The sequence below is a fragment of the Dermochelys coriacea genome, chromosome 7, assembly GCF_009764565.3.
Source record: "Dermochelys coriacea isolate rDerCor1 chromosome 7, rDerCor1.pri.v4, whole genome shotgun sequence".
Lineage (NCBI taxonomy): Eukaryota > Metazoa > Chordata > Testudines > Dermochelyidae > Dermochelys > Dermochelys coriacea.
In genome coordinates, this window is record NC_050074.1 from 71,777,150 (window position 1) to 71,795,173 (window position 18,024).

Below are 18,024 nucleotides of genomic sequence, written 5' to 3' on the forward strand. Positions count from 1 at the left end.
TACAAGCCACAATGGCTACCATTGACTTCAGTGGGAGCAGACTGGACAACGCTGAGTGCTTTAGTAAAAACTACCCATACTCTCTCCCTGTGAAAAAACAGAAACTCTGATTCAGCCGTACACGTGTAACACACAATTTCATCTCATCAGTGAATGCAAAAGGTAGAATGCCTTATTCTAAATGATACGGTAATTGCACTAACTCCAGCCTTCTTCATGTTTATATACAGATCACAAAAAAATTTATTTTAAATTCCTTATTAGACAAATAGCACACTGAAGGCAATCATTAAGATCCTATATGCCACCAATTAGGCAAGTGTCATTAAGCACAGAGTGAGTGTATCTACATTTACAAACCTCCTAGGCCCAAATCATGAAATTATAGTGCTTACACAGAAGCAATTAGTGCCATGACAAAGCATCACACTTAGCACTGGAGACTGTTTTTATAACTAATTTCATACATGCTAATGTTCTGTGGTACAGATTTTCAGTGCTCCACCCAGAACCTTTACAGTGTCTTTATTTCAAACTAAAGGCAAAATGGAGGCATTAACCCCCAGCTCCGCACTGGGGGCAGTTTGGTATTGCTCCTCTATCTCCAGTGGGAGCCCAGGAAGCACTGTCTCAGCCATGCCTCTCAGATCACCTGTGGAATACAAGCACTCTGCCATGCTTAAATAGGGTTCAATGTATGCATCCTTCAAGGCTATGAGCCTATTTCATCCTTGCCCCTGCCTGCCCCTTTAGAGAGTAATAACACAGCTAGTGGTGATGGTCCCAAACAGTCCTTGGACTCACATGGCAAAACTCCAGTACGGCAGGCTCTAGCATGGCGATTCAAAGGGGGGAAAGCTCTTTGGACCATCGCTAACCTTTCACATTCTCAAAGAGCTAGCCACGACGTGGCCCTTAAACTTACTACTGCTATGCATTATAGACTTCATAAAGCTCTTCTGTGAAAATATGGTGAAGAAAAGTTAGGGGGATGGTGGAATTATGATCATTGCACTAGTGCTGTGGTTTTTCAAATTTAAGATGGAAAACAGCTCAAACTCCTCAGAAAAAGTCTTTGATCCACAAAGAACGCATCATACAATGTAAGTGTAGAAAGGAACAAAAACAGGAAGATGAATACTAGTGTTTGGATGCCTTCATCATGCATTTCCATACTTACATATATTTGGGTTTCTTTTAAGTTTAACCTTAACTATTGATTTCCTGGGTTTCTAATGGTGGTTTGTTGAAAACTGCTATACAATGCTCTTATAAAATTTTGAACCATTAAATTACTGCTCTCTATCTAATCTAGTCTAATTTAATCAATCCTCAACCTTAATTCCAGTTTCAGAAAGATTGTGCCCAACAATATTTTTAACCAGTGGGTAAAAAGTTCAGGACAAAACATGTGATAGCTGGAGATAAAGCATTCTCTGTCAAGGAAAATCTGGCTATTGAACAACCTTTCAGAGTATGGTGTATTTAAAAGGTGTTTAAAATTGTAGGTTCTCACTTCACATTACAGGAGGTTTTACAAGTCCTGCTTGCAGGCTGGGGCGGGGAGGAGGAGCTTGTAGGGAAGTGTGTGAGCTGGGCCTAGCAGCAGTCAGTTTGAGGACGGCAACCTAGAATAAGGTGGACTGAGCCTTGCCACTCTGTTTTAGGGAGAAGCCTGCTTTGTCTCTCTCTGTTTTGGGGCGGGTTGTGTGGTGGTGTTCTGAATTCCAAGAAATGAAGTAGTGTTATGTTGCAACCCTCCAGCAAGAGTATTTTATGTTTTTATCTAACTTCTTTGTGTGTATGTAGTGGACATAACACAGAGGAGATCAGATGAATACAATCTGTTATAACAATTTTACAGCAGTATAACTCCACCGACTTCAGTTCAAACTGGTGTAAATGAAGTGGAGAATCAGGGCCAATGTCTTTGCAATGATAACTGTATCGCAATAATAGGCTTTGTGATATCTTACCCAAATTAACTATTAAAACAAAATCTTCCTAGTCTATCTATTGCTATTTTCTTTCTTTTTATAGTCAATTTTTTCAAGGGCTTCTGTCATCTCCTTTTCCCAATATGTATGAGCTTAAAGAAAACTTTCATTTGCTGCTTGCTTTGTAACTGGAGGTTATTTCCAATTGCTGTTTAATCATTAAGTGATCTTTAATTTAACAGGTGTGCTGTTCTTAGCAAATTTGTACTTATGTAGTAGTAAATTAACTATAATGAATTAGACCTGTTCTCCATCATTTAGCAGTAATCTTCCAGAAATGATCCCCTTCCATAAATATCTTTTAAAACTAAACCATGTGGTTTTAGAGTCATCTGCAATTATAACTAAATCATATGCTCTGTCAGATACTGGTAGTCCTCATTTACGATCACAGGTGAAATTATAGCATTTATGGAACAGAGGAGGTTTTTCACACTGAGATTCAGCATTCCAATTCTGCACCACCTGAGGCATTCTTCATGAGGCTACTTCAGTCAGGCAAGTAATGCTTTGTTAACAGGGACTGGAATATTTCAGTAGTATAAGTGAATTTGCTGAGTCAATGAAGCATCACAACATTTTCAAAGTAATCTGTCTCCTCAGTGTTCGTAGTTTTGCACATCAGTATCATGCATTTTGCTTTGGTAGCAATCATATGCCAGATTTTTCTAAAGAGCTCAGGACCACATTTTGAAAAGCATAGTAACCAAAATGGAGGCAGATTTTCAAAAGAGTCAACTCTTTTATAGGGAGATGAGGTTTTCAGAATTCCTCAGCATTCAATGTGTTTTGCTCTTTTGAAAAATCTAGCCACTCCTTCTGGTGGTTCAATGGGAGCTGAGCTCTTTTGAAGAACTGTCTGTATGTGATTATCTAGTTTATAGTTCTTTTCTCTGCTTACCAAACTAATGGGTAGAAAATCACCTAGGGTTCCTAGACTGTAAAAAAAAAAAAAACCTACAACAGCTGCTAAAGCCTTTTCTCCAAATTATATCTCATCATTGTTTTAAATTTTATTTCTCTGGGGTCTGCCCTAATCCTTTAGGATTATCCACTTTAAAAAAAATCAATGTAGTGCTTTTGAAATGTGCCAGACTGATATTGCAAGGACTCATATGTTCTGTTTAGCTGCAGAAGAAGTACATCATGGGCCATAATAGTGTAGATATTTCCACCATTAAGCCTCAATCTTGACTTGGAGAGACTGCTTCAAAGGTGACAATGAATTTCTGTGTTCATTTTGTTCCTTAATTTCTCTGCTGAGATTACTAATGAGGTAGAGGTGCCAGTTAGAGCTGGATGTAAAGGTAGTTTTATCATAGACACATGTCTCTTAAGAATGGGATTGATACCATTTCTCATGTGACCCCATGAGACATAAAATTACACAGAGTAAGTGGTTTTGGTCACAACCAACCTGGGCTGGAGTCAATGGGTGATCTAGAGTCAAATAGCCAGGGATATAACAACCCCCTGGAGCTATCTATTCCCCTGTTGGGTTTTGACCTTTTCAAGGTTTCTATAGTTTTGAGCTTTTTTTTTTTTTTTTTTTTTTTATGCATGGGAGAGAAATAAAGGCTGTCTTGCATGGATAAGCCTCATCCCATTGTTTTCAGCACAAACCTGTGCCCACACTGCCTCATAGATGAATAGTTTAACATAATATGGTTTAAACTGAATAATAATCTTTTGTGGAAATTCCAGTTCAAATTGTTGTTCTGGTTCCTGTTGGTGTAATTGGTTTTGGAATTGAGCCAATGGACCTATTAGTACTTGGGCCTGTTGGTCCTCCAGAAGACCAGTAATAACCAATAGAAACTAGATGGAATATGCTAATGAAGTTTATTTGAATTCCATTAGGGCAATTTATTTGCACACAAAGATCCACACTGCCACCTCTCTAAAGAAGTCTACATGTTCTTTAAAATGTATGGAATCATAGCATTAGATAGACAATACCCATTGATCCCCTCCCAGTAACCTAAATTGGACTTACAATAAAGAGCAAGTATGCCTGTCTACATAGAAGATTTCTTGCCTGTTTTCAAAAGGAATACCCATTTGCCCACTTTGGGCAGATTGCTGTCCCTATATGCTGAGGAAGCTTGTAGTTTCTGGCTTGTAGTTTCTACAGTGCTACACTTTATTTTGATTATTTGTATAGAAACATCTCTCTCCTGAATACAAATTATTAGAGTGATTATTTCTGGGAAGTAGCTAAATTTGGAAGTCTCCTATTAAAACTGCAAAATAATACACTGTAAGACTTTAATAAAGGCTTGTTATCTGTTTGATTTACTATAAGCAGAGCAGTCCTATGAAGAAACCTCCTGTTTGGAGATTATTGCTGCTAACTTGTTTTGTTTGGATTTTATTTGGGCTTTTGTGTATTATTGTTGTTGCATTTTATTTATTATTAGTGCTAGGAGAAATATTTACAAAAAACTTTTTTTTTTCAACTTTAAATCTATTTTTCCATTAGCAAATTATCAAGAACCAATGACAGTCCCTAGTTTCTCTGGATACAGCCATTATGCAAGTGATGGAAAATACTGGTATGTTATATTCTATACCAGTTGTGATTCCATGTGACCCACCTACCCAGTCTTATCCAGACTTATGAAGCCACATCCAGATTTTCAGTTCAGTGACCTGAAAGAAAGTTATGTTGATGAGCAAAGTCACAATGGTAGCTGAGATTATGAGTGCATATTTGGAAAACTATAAAAAAGGTGGAGGTCTCTTTTAAAGCATAATGGCAGTATATATTCTCTGCCATTGCAGGGGCCTTTGGCACCTTGGTCCTTCCTGTTCTCTGCCTGTGGCACACAAAAGTTTAGACTCCTGAGGGCTATAACACTTGGGTCTAATTTTGGTTGTTGGTTGAGAGAGATGTGGGGGTGGCAATTAGTGGCCTATGATATACTGCAGGTCAGATGATCTGGTGGTCCCTCCTAGCCTTAAACTCTATGGTCCTATATTATAAATAGAATTCACTCAGCAATCACTGCTTGTTTTCTGTTGTACAATGTTTTGGAATTTATGAACAGTTTTTCAATGAGTAGGTATTGGGTATTCCATTCTAATCTTCCTTATCAATAGCCAGATGCTATCCCAATAATGTCAGTTACTGATGAAAGTGGATATCCAAGCATAAATACAGATGTCCTGGTGATATACTGTATTTTGACTCTGCAGATGACAGTATTTAAATTTTTCATCAGACATGTAATATTAAAAGCATGTAAGATGAACTGTGAAAGTAAAACTGGCAACTACTGCCAGGCTGTTTAACACTTTAACCAAAAGGAAAAAAACATCCAAAAACCCCCCTAAAAACAAACCTGTTTGCTGCATTTTTCATAAAATATAAGCTAGTCTGTGAGGGGTATCCACTGGTTATGATGAAGATGAACGACACATTTGTTGGAGCATAAAGGATTGAGTTTGTGACCATTCTGGGAATAGTACATATGCAGCAGATATTAACAACTGACTGAAACATTGTATTTGGCCACTTACACATGTGCTTAACTTTATGCACATGAGTATGAATAACATTAAATAAACATTTGTAGTATTGGGACCTTTGACTGTAAACTCATTGGGGCAGGAAATGAGACTTCCTGTGTGAGTACATATTGCCTAGCATACTGTGGGCGCTACCAGAATACAAATAAATAATAATAATTACAGTGGTTTTATACAGTGTTTATTATTTTTGCCAAGCTCCATTGTTAGAGATGTTTAGACTTTTATATATTCCATACCCCAGTTACCCTTTGGATTTTAAACTGTTGTTTTCTTGTATATTAATCATTTCTTTGTGTAATTGTTCCCAAGAGAATTATCAGAAAAGAATTAGGAATGTATTTGCATCTATTAATGTACTAATAAACCTCCTAAGAAGAAAACTTCACTTCATCCATGTGGAAGCCAGTCACTTTTTAAATCAAAGCTTAACGAATATCAAAGAGTATTTTATTTTTTCAAGAGATTATGGAAGAATGGTGCCCTATATGCCAAAAGTAATTAGAAAGTACAAATAGCAATTTCATTAAAAAAAGTCCCAGGTCACTTTTTCCTGCAGTACTGACTTTACCAGCATTTAGGGAAATGAGTATTTATCGTATTTAAGGGAAATGAATAGCAATTTCTGGAATGTTGAGAGGTCTCACGCTGTTCCTATAGATTTTGCCTTTTCAATGGAAAAGATTTAAACTATTTCTAGCATTTCTTTTCTTTGGACATAAATATTTAATTCATGCTATAGATTCGAAAATATGGATTAAGAAAGAGAATCTCTCTTTATACACAGTTTGTTCTAACAGAAGCTTCAGTGAAAGAAATGTTCAGCACTCTGTATATTCATTTATACCCATGCAAAGTGAGACCCTCTGTTCAGCAAAGCATTTGAGCATATGCTCATCTTTTAAGCATTTGAATACTCCCATCCCTATTCAGCAAATCACTTAAGCACATGCTTTACATTAAACATGTGTTTCAAAGCATGGTACATGGCTCCTCTATTTACGATGCCTAAGAGAACTAAATGGAGGGTTTGTTTGATGGAATTTACATTTTTATTTTTGTCACTATATTAATTTTAAATGGAGGGAACATGTACAATGGACAGAGCAAGGGATTTTTCCCACTTTTTCCTTAATACACTTAAAAATAAGTTGTTTATAAATACTTGGAGATTGAGGATGAAAAGTGCTTTATGAATACAAAGTATTGTTATTATGGAACATTGATGTTCAGTCTAAAAAATTTCATGCAGCTAATGAGGGGAAAATACAAAGACAGTCTAATAATAATTCAAAATGCATCTAGTCTAAAATTTTCAATGGAAAGTAGCTTTTTAATAAAATGGAAATTTTTGCCAAAATTCTTTTTATTTTTAATTTTATAACAAAAAAATCAGTTTTCAGTTGCTAAAACCCAGGTTTTTTAATATAAACAGAAATGTTTCAATTTTTTGTTCACGTTCTTCATATAAAGAAAATTTCTCACACAATAAAAATCATTTCCCAACCAGCTTTAAAAACAAAACTAAACTAAACTAAAAGCCCCTGTTCCATACTAAGAACTGCCTGCTGTGTTACTTTTATTTATAGCATGACAAATAAAAGCATACAAAACTCCCCAAAAGTGGTGATTTCATGGCATTAGCCACAGTATCCCCACCATTACAACATGCACCTTCTCCCCCACTCCTAGCCACCAATGTTACCCAGTGGAAGCTGCATTCTGTACATAAAAAAAAAAAAAAAAAAAAGTGCATGCAGGCTCGATATGTTGAGCTCCCAATTTCAGCACAATGCTATTTAAAATTTTTAGGCTGTCAACCTAAAACCTTCTGCTTGTAACAGAAATGCCCAAAGATCCTAAACTCTAATATCTCAGCTAAGTGTCACTATAATGAATCAACCTTCTGTTTGTAAATGTCATCTAAGATCTAGTTGACATCTAATAAACCAAGTGCTCCTGTAAAGACCACCTCATCCCTGTGTCAGAAATTTTGAGCCACCTGCACCTTAGGAGCAGCCCACTATGGTATTATTAGTAATAAATTCCCAAGCAGTATGAAAGGCTATATTTGAAACTCTTTATATGTCATGCCAAAGAGAAGTGATGTTCTGCCTGTTAAATGGAAATTTTCTTGCCAGGTTATGAGCAATCATAATGACATAGACCGCAGTATTGTTTCCCAAAATCTCCACAGTATATTATTTATAATCTAGCCTAAAATAGAAACAGGATTTCTTATTAAATGGGCGCTGATAATGTAAATAGCAGCAATAGATAAGTCCCCAAGTCCTGTGCAATACGTCAGCAGACGCGTCTGGAATGCTAAACAGTCAGCAGAGCCACAATGTGTTCAGATTTTTTTCTTCAGATCTAATTTGAAAAACTTCAACAGCCAGCTCACTCCAAGGAGAAATTGCACAAAGCAGAGACTCGTTTATTTTCTGGCGATGAACACAGCCATGTGAGCAACTGATAAACTTGTTTCTTTCTGCAAGAGGGTGCCAGAGCTAGAGTTATGAGCTTAAACTTCAAACTTCATAATCACCCTACTTGTTAATGCAATTATGGGTTTGTTGTAGCTCTTGCTGTTTCCACTATTGCACTGAGCTAAATTTTTGAGATTTTTTTATTGTCTTGTTAAGGGAGCCTGGCAAGGCAGCATGCACCACTGAACAGAAACATACTTTGTGCAGTATTTGCTAGAAAATAATTGCATTACTGGTGATCTGTACACATCTGGCATAAGTGTCAAAAACCCTTAACAAACCATTCATCAATATGAACACACTGACTATGCAGGTTGGAAATTGGTGTAGTTGGTGACAGAGGACTTAGGGGGAAATTCATCCCTATGTGGGTGCTGGCTCCAGCACAGGGACAGAGAGGTGGCTTGTACTGCCCTGTAAAAGGATACCTGACCCCTTAAATGAAATTGGACTCAGTGCTCCTGTTCCAAGATTGATGTGCCTTGGTTTGGTATAATAACAAGGGTGGGGCTACCCTTGGAAGCTATAAATGAGAGACAGCCCAAAGGCAAGGGAAAGTCCAGAACACAGAAGGAGAGAGCTGAGCTGCTTATTTAGAGAAGAACAGAGAGCTCAGAAGATGATCAGAGGTTGGCTGAGAGCATCAGAGAGGGGATGCCCCGAAGGAGGAAGCAGTGAGAGTTCCCTAGTTTAGCCATACAGTGATGAGACTGGTGAAAGCGGAAGGCAGGTGGGGGTTCACTTACAAACTTCCCCAGGCCAGAGAGGGTTGAAGGCTGACAGCAGCAGAGGTAGATGCCTGCTGGCTCTCTTGACCCTGGTCTACACTACCAAGTTAGGTCAATGTAAGGCGCCTTGCATTGATGTAGTTGTTCATGTGTCTATGCTTAAAGTTGTCTCCCACTGCTATAAGCACCCTGTTACAGCAACACAGTAACACAGCTTCCCTGGGTGATGCTGAGCCATGGTCGATGTACTGAGGTCGACATAGTGCAAGTGTAGATGCTGAATTACTTATGTTGACCCTAGCAGTCCTCCAGCAGCTGTCCCACAATCCCCAATACTGACTGCTCTGGTTACAATTGTGAACTCCACTGTCCAGGGGTCACACACACCAGAAAGCCTTCCCTTTAAAGCTCTGTGAATTTTTGAAATGCCTTTTCCTGTTTGGCCAGCTTGGCCAGCACACCTAGCAGCTCTCCATGTTTTTGTGCAACTGCACAGATACCTATGCTGGCTACATATTCCAGACACATTACCACTTGGAGTAAACAGGAGATATTGGATCTCCTGTGCCTGCAGGGAGATGCAGCTGTGCAGGCACAGCTGTGGACCAGCCATAGAAATGTGGACACCTATGAGCAAATTTCATGGGGGATGCAGGAGAAGGGGTATAATGGGGCCCGGCTGCAGTGTCGCATGAAAGCGGAAGGAGCTGCATCAGGCATATCCGAAGGCCAAGGAAGCAAACAGTCAATCTGATGCCGAGGCACAGACCTGTTGCTTTTACAAAGAATTGCATGCCATACTTGGTGGAGACCCCACCACCACCCCACATACCACTGTGGATCCCTTTGAGGAGCCTGAGTCACAGGCTGTGTTCCCTCTAAGCTGCGCAGTTGGGCGGCTGCCCAGAAGAGATTCAAGTGCCATGCACTTGATTAGCAGAGCCCTTTAGGTCTGGCAGGGTGCGTTCAAGCGTCCCTCCCTCCACTGCTTTGCAGCCACATTGCTCCTACCCTCTGCCTTGGAGCCCCTGCTCCCGGGACCCGCCTGCTGGCTGTGCAGAGTCAGGGGGAAAAGTGGGTATTGATGTCAGGGTGTCCCCTTCTCCCTGCCCCCCCTCCCCTGTACTCCATCTCTGCAGAGTGGGGTGGGGGGAACAGAGCTCAGGAGCAGGAGAGTGTCGTAAAGAGACATCGCACAGTCTCTCAGAGACTTCCCCAGCAGCCAGCACTCAGAATATCTCTCCCTCTCCCTCTCTCTCACACTCTTTCTCTCTCTCACACACACACACAGTCTTTCACACTCACCACCCAATACATACTTGTATTATTGTTGTTGTTACTTCTTGGTACCTCCTGTAATGCATATATATTCTCTCTGTTATTCTTTCAAAGTGTTTTATTTTAGTTTTTTGACTGGTCTATGCATTTCATAATTTTTATTTCTCTCTTACACTTAAATTAAATTCTTTGAGTAGTGAGTTCTAAAACGCCTAACCTGTCCTGGCTGGAGTAATTATCCCCATGGTAACTTTTTAAAAATATATATTATATCTAGGTTTTTTGTTTCTATTGGTGGTGCACATCTGCACATTACCTCGGTGCACATAACAAAATTTATTCTGAACACGGATGGAAAAAATTAGAGGGAACACTGGTCATCCGCCTCTGGTGTGAACAGCGCGGACCAAGAGAAGATAGAGGAAGAGGAGAAGGATGGAGGACATGCAGTAAGGGGGGTCCAGCTATGCCACGAGCCAGGACCTGTTTGAGATTCCATCACAGTCCAGTCAGTCCTGGCCGTTGAGCATCGGTGACCCCTATGCAGGGAAAGGAACCTCAAGAAAGGGTGTAATTATATTTCCCATTACCGTGATGTACTGATGGTGCCCGCAACTTAACAGGACACAGATATTGACTTTTCATTAATTTACTTGTACTAGAAGAGATAGTGTGTTTATCTACTTTTCATTCCCCCGCAGAGTTAGGCAAGGGAGGCCATGTGGAGCAGTTTGTTTATTTACACGGGGATGTCCCTTGAATTGTACTGAGAGATCTCGATGAAACTTTCATGGAGTACTCTGCAATCCTCTCCTGAAAGTTTCTAGCATTCACAGCCTTATTTCTTTTTCTGCAGTAGGACACTTTCCCACACCAGTCAGCAATAACTTTGGTAGGCACCATTGTACTACACAAATGCGCAGCATATGCGCAGCTTCAGGATGCCAGCAGCAGCTGTACACTCTGTGCTGTTAATACTCTCAGGAATGAGAGATCAGCTAAAATCAGCACCATCTTTGCAAAATGGCATTACTGTGGCTCACTGTTAACATGCTTTTTCAAAGTCTCCCTGAGTCATATAACTCTCCCTTGAGCTCTTCTAATAACGCTTGTGCCTGGTGGTTCAAACTCAGTACTTGGCCACTCCACCTCCACCACGGCAGAAACTATTCCCCTTTGCTTCACAGATATTATGTCGGACACGGAAGGCAGCTATAACCATTAGAATGTTTTTTTCACTGAGATCCACTCTTGTAAGTAAACAATGCCAGCGTCTCTTTAGTCTACCAAAAGTACATTCAACTGTCATTCCGCACCTGCTGAACTGATAGCTGAATCTTTCACTGGTGCTGTCAAGGTGGCTGGTGTATGACTTCATGAGCCAGGTGAGCAAGGGGCAGGCTGGTTCTCCCAGGATCACTACTGGCATTTCAACAAGGTAATCCTCTGGAGGCAAAAGAAGGTCCTTGCTTGTAGTTTTCTGGATAGTCTTAAAGATGTGCGCATCATGCACCTTCCCTGACCAGCCAACATTGATGTTGGTGAAGCATCCACCAACGCTCGCATAACCATAGAAAAGTAACCATTTCTGTTGATTTACTCTGTGGCAAGGGGGTCTGGTGCCAAAATGGGACATGCGTGCCACCTATTGCTCCACTGTTGTTCAGGATCCCCATTGCTGCAAATCCATCCACTATGTCCTGCATATTGCCAAGAGTCAGAATCCTGTGTACCAGGAGACGATGAATGGCTCTGCACATGTGCATGACTACAGCCCCCACAGTGCATTGTCCAACTCTAAAATGATTTTCCACTAACCAGTAGCAATGTGGCATTGCAAATTTCCTCAGTCCTATTGCAACTCATTTCTCTACTGTCATGCATTTCTCATTCTGATGTCCCTGCACTGGAGGGCTGGGGCGAGATTGGCACACAGATCCAGGAATGTGGCTCTACACATCCAAAAGTTCTGCAGCCACAGCTAGTCATCTCAAACCTGCATTACTATGTGATCCCACCAGTCACTGCTCATTTCTTGGGCCCAGAAGCAGCACTCCACCATCTTCAGCTCCTCCGTGAATGCCACCAAAAACCTTGAATTGGTTCTCACTATGTCCCACGGCAATCTGTCCTCCAAGAAATCATCCTGATTTGATTCTCCTTCTGGATCTGCAAATACTAGAGGATTATGCATCCTGTGCTTGTAACACTTATGAGAATAGTGCAGAGCTGTGCAGGCACTGTGTTTCTGTCAGAGATGGCAGACCGTGAGGAGGGCCATGCAGGTTCATGGGATTTTTAAAAAATGCATGAGAATTATGGGATATAGAAGACATAATAAGATGAAGACAGTTGCACACTGGGAAATTGACCCCTTGCTCCTAGTCACTGCTGCATGACTTGTTTTTGCCCCACCATGCATTGACAACTTCCCAAAAGACAGTGTGCTGGATGGTGATGGGCTGCATACTGGGATACCTACCCATGGTGCACACACTGTGCAGCAAAACAACACAACAATCGCAACACATTCCTGGTGAGTAAGTGCAGTGTTGATTCAAGGAGCCAAATATGCCTGTGCACAAGCAATACACTAACTCCAGTGGCTTTATGCTGACATAACCTGTGTTGACCAAATTTTGTAGTGTAGGCATGGCCATGGCTGGAGAGCTGAAGCCAGTGGGGCTGGAAAGGACTGAAGACTGGGGAATGATGGAGGGTGATCCTGCTGATGTCGGGTGAGAGCTAGAACCATACCTGAGAAAGAAACAGGGCAGAGAAGCACTCCAGCTAGACTGGGTGGGGTGAGAGATGTTGGAGCTATACCTGAGTGCCTAAAGAGAGATGCTGGAGCTATTGGTGAGTTGTTGGACTGTTGGGACTTGAAAGATTGAGTGTACTGTTTGGACGGTGTTGGGGAATTCTGAATTAAGGTAGAAGAAGTTTTGTTACTAGCATCTCTGGATAAGGGAATTCCAAGACAGGGGCCACTTGCAGAGCCACCTCAGGCCATGAGAGGGTACTCAAGAGGTAGAGAGCCTTCCACACTCCCCTACCTTAGCCTTATGGCAGCTAGCTCAGCCTCCAATACTGGTTAGGGCATTCGGATGCCAACCTAATTTGTGCCTTGGCAGAAATGGCCCAATGGTCTGTCATGCTACTGGGAAATAACTGGGACATAAGATCATACAGACTAAAACTCTCCCACCCTCAGCACGAGTCGTTTCTGTACCAGGATCTTCTGAGGGAAGGTGTGTAGGGCCAACTATGCTGGCTCAGCACCTGCCAAAGTGGCCCCATACAACGGAAGAGTTGTCTGAGGACTCCTTATGGCTGTACTGAGGTCAAATTATATGGCTCAATTAATTAAAGAAGTCATACTACAGCCATGCTTTCTGTTCCTGCAATAGAAAGGAGATATATGTAGACACTGCCTACTTGATGGAATTGCATGTTTAATCTTTATTCACAAGATGGACAGTGTCTGTTGTGTACTGGATTCTTCCAACATATCCTGCATTGGCATTAAAACTGACTTGAAAATTTTCTGTCAAGACTTATACTGGTGAAAATGGCCTTCTTTAATTAAAATTTTCACACAGAAAAATCTCATTTTGTTCAAATTTGTAGAATTTTTTTATGGGAAAACTGAAAAATGTTAGGGTTTTAGTTTATGAAAAATCAAATTTTCAGGTTTTTGTCAAAGCCAAAATTTCTGTGAAATCTATTGAAAACAGAATGTTTTTCCTTAGAAATTTTTCATTTCTTTCAAAAATATTTACAGGAAATACCATTTTCCAATCAGCTGTAATTGGCGTAAATTGGTCCTGTGTAAATTGGCTCCTCAGAGATCATTTCTATTTTGGTGATTCAAACTTCAGGGTCAAGAATACATAGTTAAATTGAGCCTTTAGAATTTAGATGCAGTCCTAAGTAAAGGGTTATGTACAGCTGTGTTATCCCAAAAGAAGTGTTGAGAAGAAATCATGACTTGGAAAAATCTGCTTTTTAATGCAGCATCTGCAGTTGGCTACTCCATCTTTCAAAGATGGACCTTGCTATTGCAGTATCATCTGTGCTTTTACCACCACAAGATTGAACTACTGCAAAGCACTTTCCATGGGGCTACACTTTGAGGCCATGCATTAACTGTTAGTGCAGAAATGTGTGCCTTTAAGTGAAAGGAGCACATTACACTGGTGCAAGTAGGTTTCCAGGTGGAATCCAAAATGCTGGTTTTAATCTAAAAGCCCTAAATGGCTGCGGACCTGGTTACATATATATCATCACAGTTGTGTTTGACTGAGTGAACTGCTTGAACCCCCTCCATTACAAAGGGAGAGGCTGCTAGCAGAACAGTTTCCATAAACTCACTTCCGTTGTGGAATTTGTTCTGCACCTTAGTCCACTATAGTGTGGATTCATAAACTTTCTGGCAAACTGCAAAGCCATTTTTGAATTACAAGATTTAAGACAGAACTGGTTGATTAACTGCACTGAAAGTCCCAAAGGTATTTTTCTGTCAGACGGGTGCCTTAGTAGGAAAGATGTGTTGTTTTCATGGATCATGATTATTAGCTGCAGTGTAAATTTCAACTTCTCTATTGAATCCTTTTTATGTAAGAATTATAAAGTGTTTAGAGCCTGCAATAAGCACTGTAAAACTCTAAATAAATAAAATTTACAGTGGGCTCGAAGCTGGCACTTTCTTCATTGCTGTAGCACTCTGGGATTGAAGTTAATTCAACAGACTTCAAAGCTCTAAGGGGCTGATTTTTTCAGTTATACCAGAGCAGTGTAAAAAAGCTTTAGAGTAAATAACAGGCCCTGAAACTCATTAGTCTTGCCCTCCTCTGCTTGGAATATCCTCCCAGATTGTGTGCACCATTGCAGCCTCAGTCTTCACATTCAAATCCCTCTTCAAGATTCGATGTTCTGATCAGCTTTCCATTGATCTGCCCCACGTGATTTTTGCCAGAATTTGCTTCTTCAGATTATCTATTTATTGTATTAACTTTCTTAATAAAAAAGGAAATAAAATGTGGACATACAATCGCTAATCTCCCAATCATTAATAATTCTGTCAACCTTCACATTTTATTCAGTTTACCCTCAATTCCTTGTTCTCCTATGTTTGACTTAAATCTCTCAAGGCTCTTACAGTATCTTTTATTTGTCAGTAAAGTTCCATGCATACATACAGTATGCTGCTATGGAAATGATAAATAACTTATTTACTTATACAGTGACATATATGGTGGTCATTGCCTGCTGCCTGTACCTTTGTCATTGTTAACACACATTTAAAACAAAATACCACTGACACAGAGTGATCAAATGCCTATTATTATTACGGCTCAGTGGCTGCATTTATTAGCTAATAAACCTCTCCTCGCTGCCATTCTAAAGCCTGTCTCAGCAAACACAGTTCTGACAAAATGGAGGGAAACTCACAGAGAGCAAGATGGACTATTCTGCTCCTTGAAGGGAAAGTTAACTTTTTAAAGCCTTCTTTCGTATTTATTTCCACACAGCTAATGCCATCTGCTGGAAACAAAGAGAAACTATTTTACAGTTCATAGGATGCACAACACTCTGGACCACATTGCCACTACAGCAGGGTTTGTGCATACTCAAAGGAAGGCAAAGGTTCAGTGAGACCCCCCCCCCGCCCCCCCCCCGCACACCCTTTCGCCTAACTTCCATACAAGGTCTAAATAGATACATTATTTTTATTACAGTAGCATATACAATGTGCTAGGCACTCTATAATACATAAAGAAATAATTTCTGCTCTGAAAACCTTAGCATTTAAAAAGAAAACATGGTTGGAAAAAGGATGCAACACACAAAGTGAGCAGAATTGTGATAGAAACACATCTTTTTAGTGTTTTGTTTATGGGGAAGGACACAGGCTGAAATTTTGAAAGGAACCAAAAGGAATTAACTCCCATTGACTTTCAGTTAGAACTGGGCATCTAAATTGTTTAGGCTTCTTTGAAAATCCCAACCTAAAGGGTCAGAAGAGTGGAGACAAGAAGAATGCCAGGAAGGTTTGAGGGAGCAAAAGAAATAGGGGGAAGGGAAGGACAGATGAGGAGGGAAGGAAAGGGATTTTGGGGGAGGAATGTCATAACTGAGCTTCAAAACTGTATATAAGGGTATGTCTACATTAGAAATGTAAGTCAACCTATATTAGGTCAATTTACAAACACTGCAATATGCATGTCCATACTACCCTCCTTGGATCTGTAGTCTCACCAGGAGCGCTTCCACCAACCTAAGGGGGCAGTGTAAGGCTCTCAGCTCCCCAGCTCCACAGGTAGCTCTCTCCTGGGAGCCTGGCTGCCCCACAGGCTTCCCATTCTGCCCTGTTTCCCAGCCAGGAGTGGAGTCCAGCTCTCCAGGAGAGTGGGGGGTGGAGGGCAGCTAGGCTCTAGCTCCCAGCTTTCTTGTCAATTTCATGGCAGGAGCTGTGAAATTGACAAGACAGCCAACAGCCAATGTAAGCAACATAGTGTCTACACAGACACTGTGTCGCCCTAACTACATTGATATAAGCCCTATGCCTCTCATGGAGATGGAGTTGTTATGTCGGTGTAGCAGGGCACTTACATCGGCGGGAGTAAGGCTGTAGTGTAAACACTTTAATTAGGTCAGCATAAGATGCCTTATGTCAACCTAATTGTATAGTGTAGACCAGCCCTAAGTGAATCTTTTTTTCTGATGAAGGGAAGGTTTTCTTCAGAAGGCTTTATTTGGTACTGTGCCAAATTCTCTCCTTCCTCCTATTCACCCACCAAACCTGGCAAGCACATGTACTCAAGGCTAGGCTTGACACTAGCTACGCAAAAGGGGCAAGGAATACATAGATCCAAAGTCTTCATTGCTCCTGCTGAGATAGCTTGGCTCCATGTGGCCCCTAACAAAAGGCTATGGCTCAGTGCCATACTTTAGCTAATACTGTATTAACAACACAGCTACCCAGAACTAACATAGCAATTAATAAACATCTCATAGGAGCACTAGTCTTTATTCTCTAAACATCAATAGACCCAAAGGTGTAACTCTCATTATTTTGTTTCTCACCACAAAGCCAGCTAATCCCAGCTTTTACTGCACATTGAACAACTGAATTCATTAACATAAGAACAGCCATACAGGATCAGACCAATGGTCCATTTAGCTCAGTATATTGTCTCTCACAGTGGCCAGTGCCTGATGCTTCAGAGCAAATGAACAGAACAGGGTAATTTTGAGTGGTCCATCCTCTGTTGTCCAGTCCCAGCTTCTGGCAGTTAGAGGTTCAGGGACACCCAGAGCATAGGTTTGCATCCCTGATCATCTTGGCTAATAGCCATTATCCTCCATGTACTTATCTTTTTCGAACCCAGTGATACTTTTGGCCTTCACAAATCCCATGACACAAAGCTCCTCATATTGACTGTGTGAAGAAGTACTTCATTTGGTTTGTTTTAAACCTGCAGCCTATTAATTTCATTGGGTGACCCCCCGAGGTTTGTGTTATGATTTTATTTTTCTTCAGCCATTCACCTCCCGATAACACTCATACACACAGAGAAGTATTTTGACAGAGCTGATAGCATATTTTGTGGAATGTTGTAACAAATTAGGGGTTCTGTTTGTACCACTTCTGAACTGTAGATCATTTTATGAAACTGTGTTATGAAAAGCAGATATGCATGGGGATCTATTCTGAGTTAGCAGGGGTGTGTCACGTCTTGGCCAGGCTAGAGATAGGGTGAGTAATCAGCCCTCAACGATGGTCTACTCAAAGTAAAATACACTGGGACAAATGTACCTACCTGGGAGAAAACATTTCCTCTTTTTGTCAGAAGTTGGGGAGGGGGTTGGAAGTAATGGAAAATTACCCAAAGGCAGAAAAGAAGCAGATGATCCAGCAGGAGTCTGTAAAGGAACTCACAGTGGAGGATGGGGGGAAAAGAACCATTTTTCACTAGATTAAGAAGAGGGAGGCTG